This window comes from Coptis chinensis, chromosome 3 (genome assembly GCF_015680905.1).
Source record: "Coptis chinensis isolate HL-2020 chromosome 3, ASM1568090v1, whole genome shotgun sequence".
NCBI classification, from domain to species: Eukaryota; Viridiplantae; Streptophyta; class Magnoliopsida; order Ranunculales; family Ranunculaceae; genus Coptis; species Coptis chinensis.
Genome location: NC_141458.1, coordinates 102,214,436 through 102,231,029, shown reverse-complemented (window position 1 = coordinate 102,231,029; position 16,594 = coordinate 102,214,436).

Here is a 16,594-nt window from a genome sequence, read left to right as displayed (position 1 = left end):
GCCCAAAGAAATTTCCAATCAAGAGTGTCAAAAGCCTGGGAAATATCCAATTTGAGAGCTATGTTCCCTCCATGTCTTTGAACTTTCAACTCATTAATCATTTCTGACGCCAATCCAATTGCTTCATGAGAATTTCTGTTCGAGATGAAACCATATTGTTCCTTTGAAACTATCCGTGTGGCAACTGGAGCCAGTCTTGAAGCTAGGATCTTGGTGATAACTTTATAGGAGAAATTGGAGAGGCAAATAGGTTGGAATTTATTCAACTGGTTTGTATTCCTTTCTTTTGGTATCAAAACTATAAAGTTTGAGTTGAAACTTGAGGGTAGTCTACTCTTAATGAAGAAATATCTCACAGCTCTGACTACAACTCTTCCAATAACGTTCCAGCATACTTGATAGAAATGGCCATTGAAACCATCAGGTCCTGGTGAACTATCTGGGCATAGGATAAAAACTGCTTTTCTAATTTCTTCATGGTTCGGCATCTTTGACATATCCTCATTCTCTTGCTCAGTTACAGTCTGTGGGATGAGCTGTAGGAGACCTTCATCTAAGTCCAGATTCTCTGCTCTGAATTTCTCTGTGTAGTGACTTATAATGAAGTTGTTGATCTCCTCCTGCTCAGTTAGCATGTTACCTTGATAATCTTGCAGTTCCTTGATCATAGCTCTTGATTTTCTTATGTTAACAAGGTTGTGGTAGTATTTTGTACTTCTATCAACCTCTTTATCCCATTGAGTTCCTGATCTTTGTTTCTAATACACTACCTCCTGCTCAAGCAAAGATTCCACCTGTAACTCCTGTTCTGCAATCTCTAAGGCCAGCATCTCATTTTCATCTTGTTCAAATTGTTGTTGCAGGGCTTCCAGAGTTGCGGTCTCTTTGGCGATATTGGTACTGAGCATGCCAAATTCATTCTTATTCCAGTACTTGACGCCACCCTGCCTAAGCTTTACGTTTTGTTTTTGTTATATATATATATTTGTTTCTTAGGGTGCTCCATTTATGCTGAGATGGGTTTTTCATTCATTGATAGATTATCTTGTTTTTCTACAGAACAAAAGGGCGTTCACCAACTGTATCCTGATATCACCTATGATGCTAAGAGGATAGAATATGAAGGTAAGCTCTTTTTTCTTGTTAACATCAAACGGTTACAGATTACCCAAATATTATTGGTAGGACACCAACACGGACACAATGATTGAAAGACTAGGACACTAGAATAAAACATTACAATAAACATCAATGAATGAAATATGCATACCATGATCAATTATTGTTTAAGTTGATAGGGAGAGAGTGTAGATTGGTGCTTCTATAAGCCCATGTCAGTAGATTTTTGAATGAAGTCCCGCATAAAAACGTTAATTATCAAAAGGAAATACATAAAAATCCAATCAATTTAGAGAATATTGGAGCTGAGCAGGTGGCCGATAGCAAAGTCAGTAAAACTTTTGGGTGATGATACCAGAGGTCTGTGGTTCGCCGCCAGCATCAGAGTTACCGATCTCATTTAAAACAGGCTTGCCAATTAAAAAATAACATAAAATATGGAGTTGAGACCTACAAGCATAGCCCCTAGGGCGCAATGTAACGTTGTGGAGCAAAAGGTCTTTAGGGGACATGAACAGATGCATAATCTCTTGGCTCGTTTGCACAAATGTGAATCATCAAAGAATGATGTAGCTAATTAGATTAAACGAATGATAGTTCCCACAGCTAATAGATTGGGTATTTCGCATCAAATGGAAAATGAAATTTTAGAGAAATTCTATTACCACTTCAAAATATAAACCATTTCAGTACCAGCTGGTAGAAATATAGGCAAAGAAGGTGATGAAGGACCGGATGGAAATACGTGGAACTGTGAAATAAGGGAGAGTTATTCGGATAATGAGTAATGTTTCTTTTCTCTCTTCTTCCCCATTTTTTTGTATATTTCTCTTATTCAATAATTACAGCATATTTACAACTTGGCAGAAAATTGTTTACTTGTTTGTATTATAATGAATATCAGACGATAGGGTAAATAATACAACCGAAGGATCTTTACGAAAGAATCCTTACTTTCTTCAGTTGATAGTTTTTCTCTTTTGTACCTCAGAAAATGGTTCTCAATAACCGTTCTTTAAACACAGTACTATTGCTAGGAGGAGGAGTCGTGTCACACCCTAAATTTCTAGAAAATTAAAATAGGGAATTTTTTTCAAGATATAAATATCTCAATCGCCACCCTATTCAATCATCTGAAAACCCAGGGTGAAACAAAACCCTAATAACCCATTACTAAACACGATATAGAAAAATGAGATCAAATTAAAACCAAAAGAACAACTCTAAATGTACGAATTCAAGAATTACTAAACAACTCTATTATATTTGTTTCAAATCAAGACTTTATACTTCATAAAACTTATACCAGTAAGACTCTAAGAGTGAATCCAAATCAAGCGTCTTCATCCACTGCATTCTACCATCTATGTTTCCAAGAACACACCCACGTTGTAAAAGAAAGCAAACATGGCTAAGCAAATTGAATTTGCTGGTATGAGTAGACTAACAACATAAAAACAATTTCATACTTTAATTATCCAAACAAACACTTTATATGTACCCATAACTTAACTATTCTCAGTTTGGAAGACAGGTAGTTCCGTCATTTCAGCCGACATAGTTTCTTCCCAAGCAAGACATCCATTATATTAACTCATTATAATAACTCATTTTAATAAACTTAGTAATTGAATTAAATCTTACCGATATCCACTTCTGTATAAGGGTAGGACATCATCCCTGCACAAAATATCATTAAGTCCTACCCTCCTGCAAAACAAAGTTAGGTTTCCCAAATCTAAACATTTAATTCATACATCTACTTCTCTCACAATAACCATGAGAATATACAATCTGACATAATATATCACCAATATTAACATTCATGTCACCCTACTGTATCAATTATATCACGTTAACAACATTTACATTCCTTCGTAAGAAATCATATGTATCATATCATAATACACAACCAATCATATCCAATAACTCGCTCATACATAAAACCAATATTTTTCTTTAAAACCACTTGTCTACTTATGAGGACGAGAAGAATCACAACCAGGGAGTACATTCATCCCTCGTGAGTATCAACTCACACAAACCACATAAACATTTCTCATAAGAAATCATAATATATAAATATTCATATGCAATAACTTTATCACACGTAAAATCAATATTTTACTTTGCTTATTAATTATCTCGTTGACTCATTTATTAAAAGACACAGCCCAACCTTTAGTTCCTACTCCACGATTTGCACTTCACGCATTTGCCAAATCACACATATCCGTGTGCCTCACTCACATCGAGTACCACTACAAGACATATGTCCCAAGCGGGGATATCACTTCCGGGAAACATATTTTCATCTTGTAAACTCGTAACTTGTGAGTCACATCTATCTCTGGGCTTAACAAAATATCAGGTCATTCATGGCACATTCAATGAATACCTTGGGTCATTCCTGCCGCATTCAAGGAATATCCATCATAATACTAACAGGTCATTCATGGCACATTCAATGAATACCTTGGGTCATTTCCACCACATTCAAGAAATACCCATCATAACACTAACGGGCCATTCATGACACATTCAATGAATGCCCTGAGTCATTCCCGCCACATTCAAGGAATACCCAAACCTACATTCCCGTACATTCAAGGAATACGACCAACCCGCAAGGCGAATACCTTAGTTCCTCTCTAAGGCGGCTTTTCACATGACATCATTAGTTATAAACATTTCTTTTCATCAAAGAGGCGTGGAGAGATCTAAAGATGTGGGCGACACATTAAATTTTCACCGGACACTTTTACACCGGATTTTAACATTTAAGAGTTCTCATTTATTATAGTATTTTCATTATAAAATAAGAAAAAATGGACGTTTTGTACCATGAACTTTGCTAGTTTTATCAATTTGGGCCAAGAAGTTTTTTTTTTGAGCAAATTGGGCCATGAACTTTCCTTTTTGTATTAGTTTGGGCCACTGTTACCATTCCGTTAGTTCACATGCTTATGTGGCGTGTAAGATGTATATGTGTCCGACCAAATGCTCATGTGTCACCGTTGAAGTGCACACCTAATCACCGGTGACGTGCATCGAAATTTCAAAATGTTTCGAACCCGAAAATTTCACAGAAGTTGCACGTGTTTTGAATGCACGTTGCACGTGGTTTGAACCTTGAGGCAAACTCACACTTAGTTGATAGAAATCCCCAAATTCAGACCTAATTCCCTAATTCCCAAATTCAGACAGAAAACCCTAATTCCCAAATTCCCAAATTTTTAAATTAAAAAACTTAATTAAACCCCAATCCCCAATCCACCAAATCAAGCAACTAATTAAGCATGGATTATTACTATATAGAACTTTTCTTTGGTGGGAAATTTCAGAGAGACCCAACTAAGCTCTATGATGGGTATAAGTGGTTTATGAAGCACATCTTGTATTACAAGGGTGAGAGAGTTCAATACTTTTACAACATCGATCCAGATAAAATGTCATATTTTGAGTTGAAGGGTATGATTGAGCAAGAATGTCATGTGAAAGATATGGTTAAGATGTTTTATAATGATCCTAATAAGCCTCTAGACATTGGGCTTAGGATAGTCAATGATGATAAAGATATTATAGAAATGATGAAAATGGCAAAAAAATGAGAGGGTAGCTATTTATGTTGAACATGAGCAAGGTGATGATGTTGAAGAGTCTGAAGATGACAAAGAGGTTGATGTGGGTGATTGTTTGGAAGAGAGTGAGTCTGAGTCTAAGTCTGAGTCTGAGTCTGAGACTGTGTCTGAAGTAGCAACTCCGGATCATATTAGTGAAGATGATGACGAATTGATTGAAGTTAGGAAAAGAAATATAGAAATCAAGTATATAAAAAGAAGAAATCAGGTACTGAAGAAGTTTTTTTTTTTTTTTTTTTTTTGAAATAACTAGGGGTTAAGGATACCCCGACCTTTTTATTTAATGGCAACCTCTCAAGTACATTTTCCCTTCTTTATCCCCCTTAATCAGTTTATCGAGTTTTTGATCCATAGGTGGAATATAGTACATGGTTTCATTACAACAGTCCCTACTTACTTTTGCTAGGTAGTCGGCAGGTTGGTTACCCTCCCTGAACACATGCTTGAACTTAACATCTTCAAACTTTGAGACCACCTTTTGTATATGCACAACCACGTTCCTGCAGTACCAAGGTGGCTTTTCTTTAACACTCAAGATCTGGATGACTCTCATAGAATCCGATTGCACTTGTAGCCATTTGGATATTCAAATCTGCAGTACCTTCCAAGCCTTTCAGACTCCAAGAAGCTCCTGATATAGCACAGACATTTTTGCCGAACTTCCACCAAAAGCCATCAGCACATCACCATTTCGATATCTCAGCATGCCCCCATAGCTAGCACTTCCTGCCTGCACCGATCTATCTAGGTTCAGTGTTGGTATTGCATCCTCTGCCTTGTTCCATTTTACCCATGTATCCTCTGCTCGCGTATAGTTTACTCCAATTCCCATCGTGCTCAGTATCCTCTTTGTTACCTCACCCTCCTTCACTGATTCCATCGAATTTCCCAAATAGATTTTCATGTTATTCAATACCTTCAAGCTAACAACATCAGCCAGTCTGAACCTTTGTTTCTTCGGTCTCCAGTTTCTCTCTGTCCAGATTGCCTGAACTGCCGTGCAAATCATAGCCTGTATGATCTTATTTGCCACTGTGGAGGTACGACAAATGCGCATTAGATAGTACCATTCATTGTGTGAAGGTTTTACCATTTCTGGATGCCCCATAGCTCTTTTGAAGTTTCTCCATACAAGCTGTGAATAATCGCAATCAAAGAAGAGATGCCCGAGCTTTCTTCATGACTGTCACACAGGCAGCATTTTGACGTTCCAATCACCTCCTTTTTCATCAGTCGATTCTGCGTAGGTAGCGCACCCGAGAACAGTTTCCAGATGGTAAATGAGTTCCCCTATACAATCTTGTACCATTTTACCTTGTTTCACACATTTTTGAGAGCTGCATATGCTGAAGAAATCATGAATGCTCCTGTATTGGTTGGAGTCCATGTGATCTGGTCTTTTTCAATGTGAGAATTTATCTCAGTTTACATTATCCATTTCTTTACTTTGCACTCTGGAAGATCAGCTATAGTTCTCGCCCAACCACCATCAGCTATCACTTCCGTGACCTTTGCATCTTCAGGTACTACATGTGCAAGGAGATTTCTCGCCTGTTCATTCTTGATAAGAGGCCCTGAGCACCATGGGTCATGCCAGAAACTAGTCTCCTCTCCATTTGCTATACAATACCTTACAAACTTCCAAGTAATTTCCCGATGCTTCATCACCCCTCTCCAAACCCAAGAGCAGTCTCGAGGGGTCTTCATCGTCCAAAAGTGCTCATGTTTTATGTGATTATCCCATGACCATTTAACCCACAAGCACTCATGTTTCTTCGCAATTTTGATAACCAACCCACAATAAGCGGATCCAAAATCCCCAGTCCACCTTGATCTTTATCTAGTCTGAGCCTTCCATGACTAGCATGATGCATATTTCTAGCCATATTTGAACCAGCCCAAATAAATCTATTACACAACTTGGCCACTTTATCAAGTACTGTCTGCGGAAGGACAAAAGTTTGGGCCCAATAAGACAGGAAGGATGTGAGGACAGACTTAACCAACTAAACTCTACCTGCTCTGTTAAGATCTTTGTTCTTCCAGTTTGAAATCCGAGCTGTGATCTTTTCTATGAGGGGCAAGCATTCCCGTATACCTAGTCTTGAGGCAGTGAGAGGTAGCCCTAGGTAGGTAACATGTGGAGTTACCAGAGAGATATTCATTGCTGCAGCTAGCTCTAGTCCCTCTTCTTCAGACATACTTCCAGTAAGAATAGTAGTCTTTTCATTGCTAAGATGTAATCCTGTTGCTTGAGAGAAAGTATACAGAATATCTTTGATAGCCATGACAGACTCCATGTTGCCTTTGCAGAATAGAAGTATGTCGTCTGCAAAGCAGAGGTGGGAAATGGCCAGCTTCTTGCACTTTGAATGAGCTTTTATCCTTTTCAACTGAAGCCCTTGACTTAAAGCAGCACTTAATACCTCCATGACAAGCACAAAGAGATATGGTGAAATTGGGTCCCCCTGTTGAAGTCTTCTTTTACCTTCAAAATACCCTTCCGGTGTCCCATTTACCATTACAGAGTACCAAGGAGATGCGTAGCACATAAACAACCATTCAATGAACACAGGGGGGAATTTAAACTTTTGTAATATGGCCTCAAGTGCCACGACACAGAATCATAGGCTTTCTTTATGTCCAGCTTGATAGCACACCTCTTCTGGCCTTTCTTTCTCGCATAGCCCCTTAGCAGCTCATGAGCTAACAGCAGATTATCTTGGATGGTTTGTCCCGGAATAAACGCCGATTGGGTGCATGAAACCAACGAGGAGATATAACTCTTCATTCTGTTTGTTAGTACTTTAGACACACATTTGTATATAATATTACAACATGCGATAGGTCTAAAAGAAGCAACACTCAATGCATTTCTCAATTTAGGAATAAGACAGAGCAATGTGGAGTTTATACCTCCTGTCATCATTTTATGGAGAAAGATGTGTTTGATAGCCCTTTTGAAATCTTCTCCAACGGTAGACCAACTTTCCTTGAAGAAATAGGCATTAAACCCATCCGGCCCTGGTGCTTTATTGTCCTCCATTGCAAAGAAGGCTTCTTTGATCTCAATATCAGAAATTGGTGATGCCAAGAACCGACTTGTGTCAAGAGAGATCTCTTCCATACTCAGACTATTAAGATAACCGGCATCACATGAAGCAGAGGAAGTAACCCCGAGAAGCTCCGAATAATATTCCACAAAAGCCTCCGCTACTTGTTCTTTGCCTTCTCTTCTTACACCCTGTGCATCAGTAATATCCCAAACATATTTTTTGGTCATCCTCTCCTTTAAAGCATTAAAAAAGTATCCACTACATTTGTCACCAAAACATAACCACTCAATGTCAGTTTTGTGTAAAATATCTGCTTCCTCAAGCCTGATCAGAAAACATAGCTTCTCTTTTATTTCATATTCTTGGGCACTCAGAGCACAATCAAGCGGATTTTTATGCAGGTTTTCTTGAACTGCCTTTAACACCTTTCTTGTCTCTTCCACCAGTCTATGGGTGTCACTGCAGCAATTATTTGCCCAGCCTTTCATAACTGCCTTCAAGCTCTTAAGCTTTCTTGTTAACATGAAATTAGGGTTCCCATGGTCTGTTATTTCCCAGCACACTTTTAGCGAACTCTCAAAATCTTGATGGCGGAGCATCCAGAAGTTGCAGAATCTAAACGGTGGGTGGCTTCTGATAGAATTGAGGAAAGATATCACCATAGGGTAGTGATCGGATGGTCCTTGAGTTAAGAATTCCACCTTTGTTGCCAAACTTAAAGAGGACCAAGCTGCATTTACAAGACACCTGGCTATTTTTGACCATTTCCTCATATGATCGCCTCCACTATTCCAAGTATAAAAACATCCCATTGCTGAGTGATCAAAAAGTCCAGCTACATTAAGGCATGTTGAAAAGGGCTGCGTTTCTCTCGGGTGAATAACCCTATCACCTATTCTCTCATGCGAGAACAACACATTATTGAAGTCCCCCATAACACACCATGGGCCATGAACTCCTGTACTGATAGCCTTTAACTCTTCCCACAAAATTAGTCTATCATGACTATTATTACTTCCATAAACCGTAGTTAAGAAAAAAGAGATTCCATATTGCAGTAAGGTAACCTTGCAGTGAATAAATTGGGAGCCTTCCACTTCCTTTTGGACAGCTACATAACTACCATCCCACGTAAGCCAAATTCTTCCTCGTTCATCACTAGAGTAGTTGTAGTCAATCTCCCAATTTGGGCAGGCTATATCAAAAATATTTAAGTACTTTTACATCTTCACTTTAGTTTCCAAAAACCCCATACAACTAATCTTATTATCCACAATAAACTTGCACATCTGTTTTGCTTTTAACCCATCATTCATACCCCTAACATTCTACCTGCAGATTTTTGTCATTGAGGAGACAGTTTACCGGTTCTTTCGCTTACCACTCCCTTTTGGTCTACCCTTTCCTCTTTTCCCAGAATTTACTTGCTGCTCTGTATTTTTCTTCTTCTGGGCTCTAGTTTGAACAATTGTTCCCTCTGTAATCTCTTGCAAATTCCTCGGAGAAGAGTTTGAATCTCCGAAGAGTTCTAGTTCAGCATCCGACAAATCATCATCTTCGAGACCAGCAAGCTCTTCAAAAATATTCCTTTCAGCACAAAACTGTTCTGCTTCAGTATTCCTTAATTTGTCTACTCTGTTGGGTAGGTGTTTGGAACACTACCACTGAACTTTCCTCCTCATTGTTTATTTCAAAACTACATTCCACCCTTCTAGGAGCGATCAAATTTATATTACTTTGTGCTGCCCCTTCGCTGTTGCTTTCTTGGCCTTGCTGCCATGCCACTATTTGCGTACAAGGCCCACTCTGGGCATCTGTTACCTCATTGCCTGTTGCTCCCATTTCCCTGATTACCAATGACTGCTTTGTGTTTATTATAGCTGTTTCAAGGTTTCCTTCACCAACTCCTGCCTGAGGAGGCCTGGGTTCAGCTCCTGGTTGTCTCACTGTTCCTATACCTTCATTTATTTCTCTCGATATTTCTGCCCTTCTGCCTTGCGCTGGCCGCCTTTGCACCCAAACTCTAGTGGTTCTGCCAGAGCACTTGTCTGCTTTATGCCCAAATTTATTGCAATTTGTACACGACAACGGCTTCCATGGATACTCTAGTGGTATAGTAACCTCACGGTTTCCTGCTTTCACATTGATAACTTCCTTATATTCATAGTTTATTGGAAGCTTGATACAAAATCGGGCAAAAGACAGCCTTTTCCTTCTTGCAGTAGCATCATCCATAAACATTGGACTCCCTCCCACCAAGCTCACAAAGTATGACAGCCCTTCAAAAGTCCACATCTCTTTGGGTACGTCCATAAGTTTCACCCATAGTGGCACCGAAGCTACCTTGTTTTTGTAATTATCCACCTCCACAGTCCACGACTTTACAACAAATACTCTCCCCGCGATGAAGATAGGACCTTCATCTAGAACCATTTGTCTATCTTCCGAGCTTGTAAACCTCATGTAGAACAATTCTTTGTCAGTAGTGATATCAAAAGCACCCTTTAGCTTCCATTTATTCTGTAAGTGTTCCTTCACATACAAAAAAGAGAGTCTTTTATCCAGGAAATATCCTACAAGGTAATCATCCCACTCCTTTATGCCTTGTTTTAATAACTCAGTGGGAAACTGAGCTACGCCATCCACCATGACAGGAGTAAATTCTTTGAACACTACTGTTGACTCATGTGAGCCATTTCATCCAAACAGTGCCCTCCAAGAGTTGTTTCTATTATCCCCATTGATGGTTGACGATGGTGACTGAGGGGGGGGGGGTGTTACTCGATGAAGCCATCTTGAGCTTTTGGCCTTTCCGGAACTCTCACTGTTATGCAATGGAGGATTTTACCCAGAAAGGCAAGAAAACAAGAGGTTTAGCAGATAAGACTTTGATTACAAGCTGTTTTTAAACTAAAAGTGGTAAAAAAGTATGCAGATAAGACTGAAGAAGTTGATCATGTACCAGATGAACCACATGAAGAAGCAAGTGAAGCAGCCATTGAACAAGCAAGTGATGTAGCAAATGAACTACCAAATGAGATGGATACTGGTGGTGCTAGAGATGATGAGTCTGACTATGCTGCATCTGATGACTATTTAAGTCCCGAATCTAGTGAAGAAAAAGATGAGGATGTTGCTTCTGTTAAGGAGAGGAAGAGGAATTTGAAGGTTAAAAAGAGGATGTATCCAATTTTCAGCCCCAATGTTAAGATGTCCAATATCCAAATTGAGCTTGGCATGAGGTTTGGTAATGCAAAACAACTTAAAGAATGTTTAAAGAAATATGTAGTCCATAATGGGTATCCAATTCATTTTAATAGAAATGCTGCTAGAAGATTTGAAGTTGTGTGTGTTGGTGATGGGTGTAGCTGGTTTCTGTATGCAAGTTACATGCAAACTGAAAACAGTATGCAAATTAAGACTTTAGAGTATGAGCATAAGTGTAAGAGACATTTTAGCATTAGATTAGCTAATTCCCAATGGTTGGCTGATTATTACAATGATAGGATCATAGACAACCTTAAGTGGAAGGTAAGGGATTTCAAGAGAGAGATACTGCATAATTTGAAGTTGGATGCGACACCACTTCAGTGTTACAAAGCTAAGAAGAAAGCCTTGAGTCTAGTTCATAGTTCTTTAAAGGATGTGTATGCCAAAGTGAGAGACTATGCAGCTGAGATACTGAAGTCAAACCCTGGAAGCACATGTAAAATTGATGTTAAAAGGCCATTGATAGATAAGCTAGGTTACTTTCAGAGAATGTACATTTGTTTTGATGCCTTGAAGCAGGGTTGGTTTTCTGGGTGTAGAAGGGTCATTGGTCTTGATGGTTGTTTTCTTAAATCTTTTTGTAAAGGGGAATTGTTAACTAGAGTTGGGAGGGATGGAAATAACCAGATGTACCCTATTGCATGGGCACTTGTTGAAGGTGAAAACACAGAAAGTTGGAGGTGGTTTATGAACTTGCTCCTTAATGATCTCAATGTGGATGATGGGCTTGGTTTGATAGTGATTACAGACTAACAAAAGGGTCTTCTCAAAGTCATTTCAGAAAGATTTCCTAATACAGAGCATAGATGTTGTGCAAGGCACATCTATGCTAACTTCAGGAGGAAATTTTCAGGTATATAACTTAATTTGTCTATTTTTTTATTTGTATTCTAAATGTGATTTAATATTCATATGTAATGTAGCTATGTTATTTGAGCAGGTGCACAACTCAAGGGTTTATTTTGGAAAGCATCCAAAAGTGGAACACTAGAAGAATTTTATCGTGTTATTGATGAGGTGAGAAAGGTATGTGATGTAGCAGCTGACTATATGTTACATATCCAAAACCCCAAGTTTTAGTCCAGAGCATTCTTCGAATTTTACACAAGTTCTGATGTAGTAGAAAACAATATATGTGAAACATTTAATGGTACAATTCTTGATGCAAAAGAGAAGCACATCATTGCAATGCTTGAGGAAATAAGGATTGCCATGATGAGAAGGATGCAGAAGAGAAGAGATTTATTGGTGAGTCAATCCAAGTGGCAAGGCACTTTGTGTCCAACTATTGTTAACAAGTTAGAGAAGAACAAGTTAGACTCAAGGTTTTTTGAGTCTTTCTTTTGTGAAGGGTCAACGTTTGAGGCCAAATATGGTGATGAAGGTTACAAAGTTGATGTCAAGGATAAGACTTGTACATATAGAATGTGGCAGCTCTCTGGTATCCCATGTGCCCATGCACTAGCTGCCATTTATATGTGTAAGCACAATCCAGATGATTATGTAGATCATTGGTACAAGGTGGAAACATTTAGAAAGACTTATGATCACTACTTGCAGCCACTTAATGGTGAAAAGCTGTGGCCAAAGGCTCCTAGAGAGGTATTCCTGCCTCCACCTTATAGAAGGATGCCTGGGAGGCCAAGCAAGCTTAGAAGGAAGGACATGCATGAAGAGCCAAGGAAGTTAGGAACCTTAAGTAGAAAAGGAGTTCAAATGAGGTGTTCAAACTGCCTTCAGTATGGTCATAATAAGAGAACATGCAAAGAAGTCAACAGTGAAACTAACAATGAAGCCAACCAAGAAGTAGCTCAGGAAGTAGCCCAGGAAGTACCACAATCCACCACTGTAAGTTTATGGTCATATATACTAAGCATTAGAAATCAGTTTTAAGATATATACTAAGCATTAGAAATCAGTTTTAGAAATCGGTTTATGGTCATATATACTAAGTTTATTAGCAATCTGTGTTATATATTGTCCTTTATATTGTTTTTTTTTATGAGATTGAGTTGTAGAGTGAAAAAAAAAAAGATTGAAGTTTCACATTGATTTTTTTGTATTATCCTCACATTGATTTTTTTGTATTGAAGTTCAAAAAAAAATCTGTGGTATGTCAGGTTATTTGTTTGTTAGGTTATTTGTTTGTCAATTTGTTTGTCAGGTTATTTGTTTGTCTGTCAGGTTATTTGAAGGTTATCACTTTGTCAGGTTATTTCTGAGTCAGGTTATTTGAAGCTTATTTGTTTGTCAGGTTATTTGAATTTTAATATATAACTGAGTGTTTTGAACTGCTGATGTTTGTTAATGGTAATATTAGTGTCAGATTTATGTTTTACATGCTTGAAAGTTGTTAATCATGTCTCTCTAGTTGTTTGGTATTGTATTGGAAGTTCTAAATAGACCAACAAGAGTTGGTTACAAGCTGATAATGACTTGTGAAAGTTCTAGTTTGTTATTTCAGATGTAGCAATTCTCTGAAATGTCAACAAATTTTCTTTTGCTCACTGCCTCCCTTGTTTTCAAATAGGCGTAATGAGAGTCTAATAAGTATCATAAACAATGTTGAAAACTCTCATTTTATTCTCTACATATCTTCTCTCCTTCTGTAAATTCAGCATTGTTAGGACTTATTTAACAACATTGTTTGAGGAATAAAATTGTCTCAGAGAGAACAACATTTGTTTGTTCTGTTAGCAAATAAAATGGAGTTGTCAGATTGTAATCTGTACCAAAAACAATCACCAATACTCTTTCATTTCCTCTTTGATTCTTCCCTACTATCTTCCTAACTTTTCTTCTCTGCATTCTTTGCTCTAGTGTTGAGGCAACAAGGCCTTGCAGCTAGTTTCCTATTAAGATTTATACAGAATCATTTTTGTGAAACAAATAACTAGAGTCCCTAGTAAGTAGTAACAGAACCAAAATCATTTTTGTTTGTCAGGTTAGTTTTAGAATCTTTTGTTCGAGTTGTAGGTAAGAATGTAAGGATGCAATGCAAGGTTCTGTACCATCAGATTGCCCTACAAAAACTTGGAAATAGCATGTACAGAATGGTTCAGGGTCCTTTCTTCTGGACTATTAAATTTTCTGGTATATGTAAAACTTAAGTGGAAATCTTTTTGAAGAAAACAGACCCAACCATAGCGTCTTCTGTAAATCTAGATGTCTTAAAAGAGCTGTCTGGAATATCTTGTTCACAGGCTTACATAAGCATACATAGGGAAGAGTGGGATTTGTTTTTAAGTTTGTTTTGTTTTGTATTTGGTTTCAATCAATATATATTAACAAGAAAGCTTTTAAGATATATATTAAGCATTTGAAATTAGTTTTAGAAATCATTTGAAACTATTAAGCATTCTTGAAACTAAGCATTTTATAATTATTATAATTTTGATATAGGTGAGGAAGAGAGGTAAGGAGGTAGCTGTTGAGAAATCTGGGACTAAGAGTGGGACAACAAAGAAGGGTAAAGAGACAGTTAAAAGTGGGACTAAGAGTAGGACTACTGAAGTCAGCAATGAAGCCAACCAGGAAGCCAACCAAGTAGCAGCTGCCACCACTGTAAGTTTATGAAATAAGTTTTTTTTCTAAGTTTTGAAATCATAAATTTTAGATTTTTTTTTTTAAGTTTATGAAATAAGTTTGAATTTTGATATAGGCAAGGAAGGAGAATAATGCTCCCTCATCTAATGTAGGTGAGGGCACGCTAACTGTGTCAAAGAGAGGTAAAAGGGCAGCTGATGATGTATCTCAGGGAGCTTCAAAGAGGAAGACAGGAGTAAAAGGAAGAAATGATCATGTACCTGAGGGAGTTGGAGTTTTTACAGCTAACAGTGGAAACTCTTACTTGAAGGTAATGCTACTTTAGAAACTACTTTGCATTTGAAAGATTTCCATTTGAAATGAGGTAGTTGTTTTACATACTTCATAAACATAACCTAATCTTTTGTCCTTCTTATGATAAATGTCAGCTACTGGAGCACCTATTCTTATAAATGAAGCAAAGATTTCTGAAGCAAACAACAAAAGAAAAGGTAGACCTCCACTTCCCAGACGATCTAGTAAAGCTCTAGTTATTAGTTTACAGTCAAATCAAGTTTCAAGTGAAGCTCAAGTACCTAGCAGTCAAGGTTCAATAAGTGCATCTAAACAAGTTTCAACAACTGCTTCCAAACAATCACTGACAACTGCTTCTGCACAAGCTTCTACTACTGCTTCCAAACAATCACTGACAACTGATGCAGTGGCATCAAGCAGCAAGCATAAAACTAGATCTACAGCTTCCCTAGAAACTAAATATCAAGAAACTCACCATCAAGTAGTGGCATCAAGAAACTCACAATCACTGACAACTGATGCAGTAGCATCAAGCAGCAAGTCTAGAAACTCACCATCCAAGACTAAGCAGAAAATAGCTGCTTTGACTATGAGAACAAGAGCAAATTCCAAACCTAAAACTAGATTTGCAGCTGCCAAAGCCAAAACTAAAGTTTGGAAATAGTTCATGTTTGAAGACTTGGTGATGCAGTACATGCTTTGGGATTTCTGTTGGGCTTTTGCGTAGTCAGTTTTTGTTTTGTCTGTTTCCTTTTGTAGTATCTTTTCCTTTTGTTGGTGTATGCTGTGATGTGTAAACACTGATGTAAACACTTGGTGTATGCTGTTATGTAAACACTTGGTGCTTATATTTAGGTTTTTTTGTGGTTCAGTGTCATGTTATGTACAACATTGATTTTCTAACTTTCTTTTAGTTATTGTATGCAGTGTATGTTATGTTGTTTAGTGGGTCAGTGCTTATATTCAGGTTTTTTGTATGTTGTGTTGTTCAGTGCAGTGTATTTTCTAACTTTCTTTCAGTTATTGTAAGCACTAAGAAACAACTAAGAAACAAGCACCAAGCAATAAGAAAGAAACAACTAATCTTTGTTGTCAGAATTGATCAAGCACCAATACTGTAACGCCCGTATTTAAAATACGTATTTATTAATTAATTTAATTATTTAGTTAAAATTCGTTGGATTGGATTTGGGATATGTGGGCTTTATTTCTGGGCCCGAGTCTGTGTTAGGCTTAGGTTTCAAACCCAAGTATATATTCATATTTTTCTAGAGAATAGGGTTTAGAGATAAAAATAAAATAAAATAAAAATGGAGGCAGCTAGTTTGCTAAAGGGTTGGAGCGCAACGATTCGGACGATGAGGGATTCGTCGAGTTTTAATATAGGTGAGTAGATTAGTTTTATATTTCACGGTCTAATTTTACTGTCCAAGGTTTCCGTTCATGATTTCTGTGCATTCTTTTGTCGTCATTATTATTGTTAATGTCGTTGTTAAAACTTGTTAATGGTAGCATTATTGAAACTCGGGGAAAGGGGCTGTTGAAGCTCGAAAGAGCGTCAATGGCGAGCCCTAAACTAACATTCGTACTGTATATCGTTGAAACTGTTGTATTGGTTTTGTGTTGGGATTATAATTATTGAACTGTTATTATTTTTGTATGTGGTGT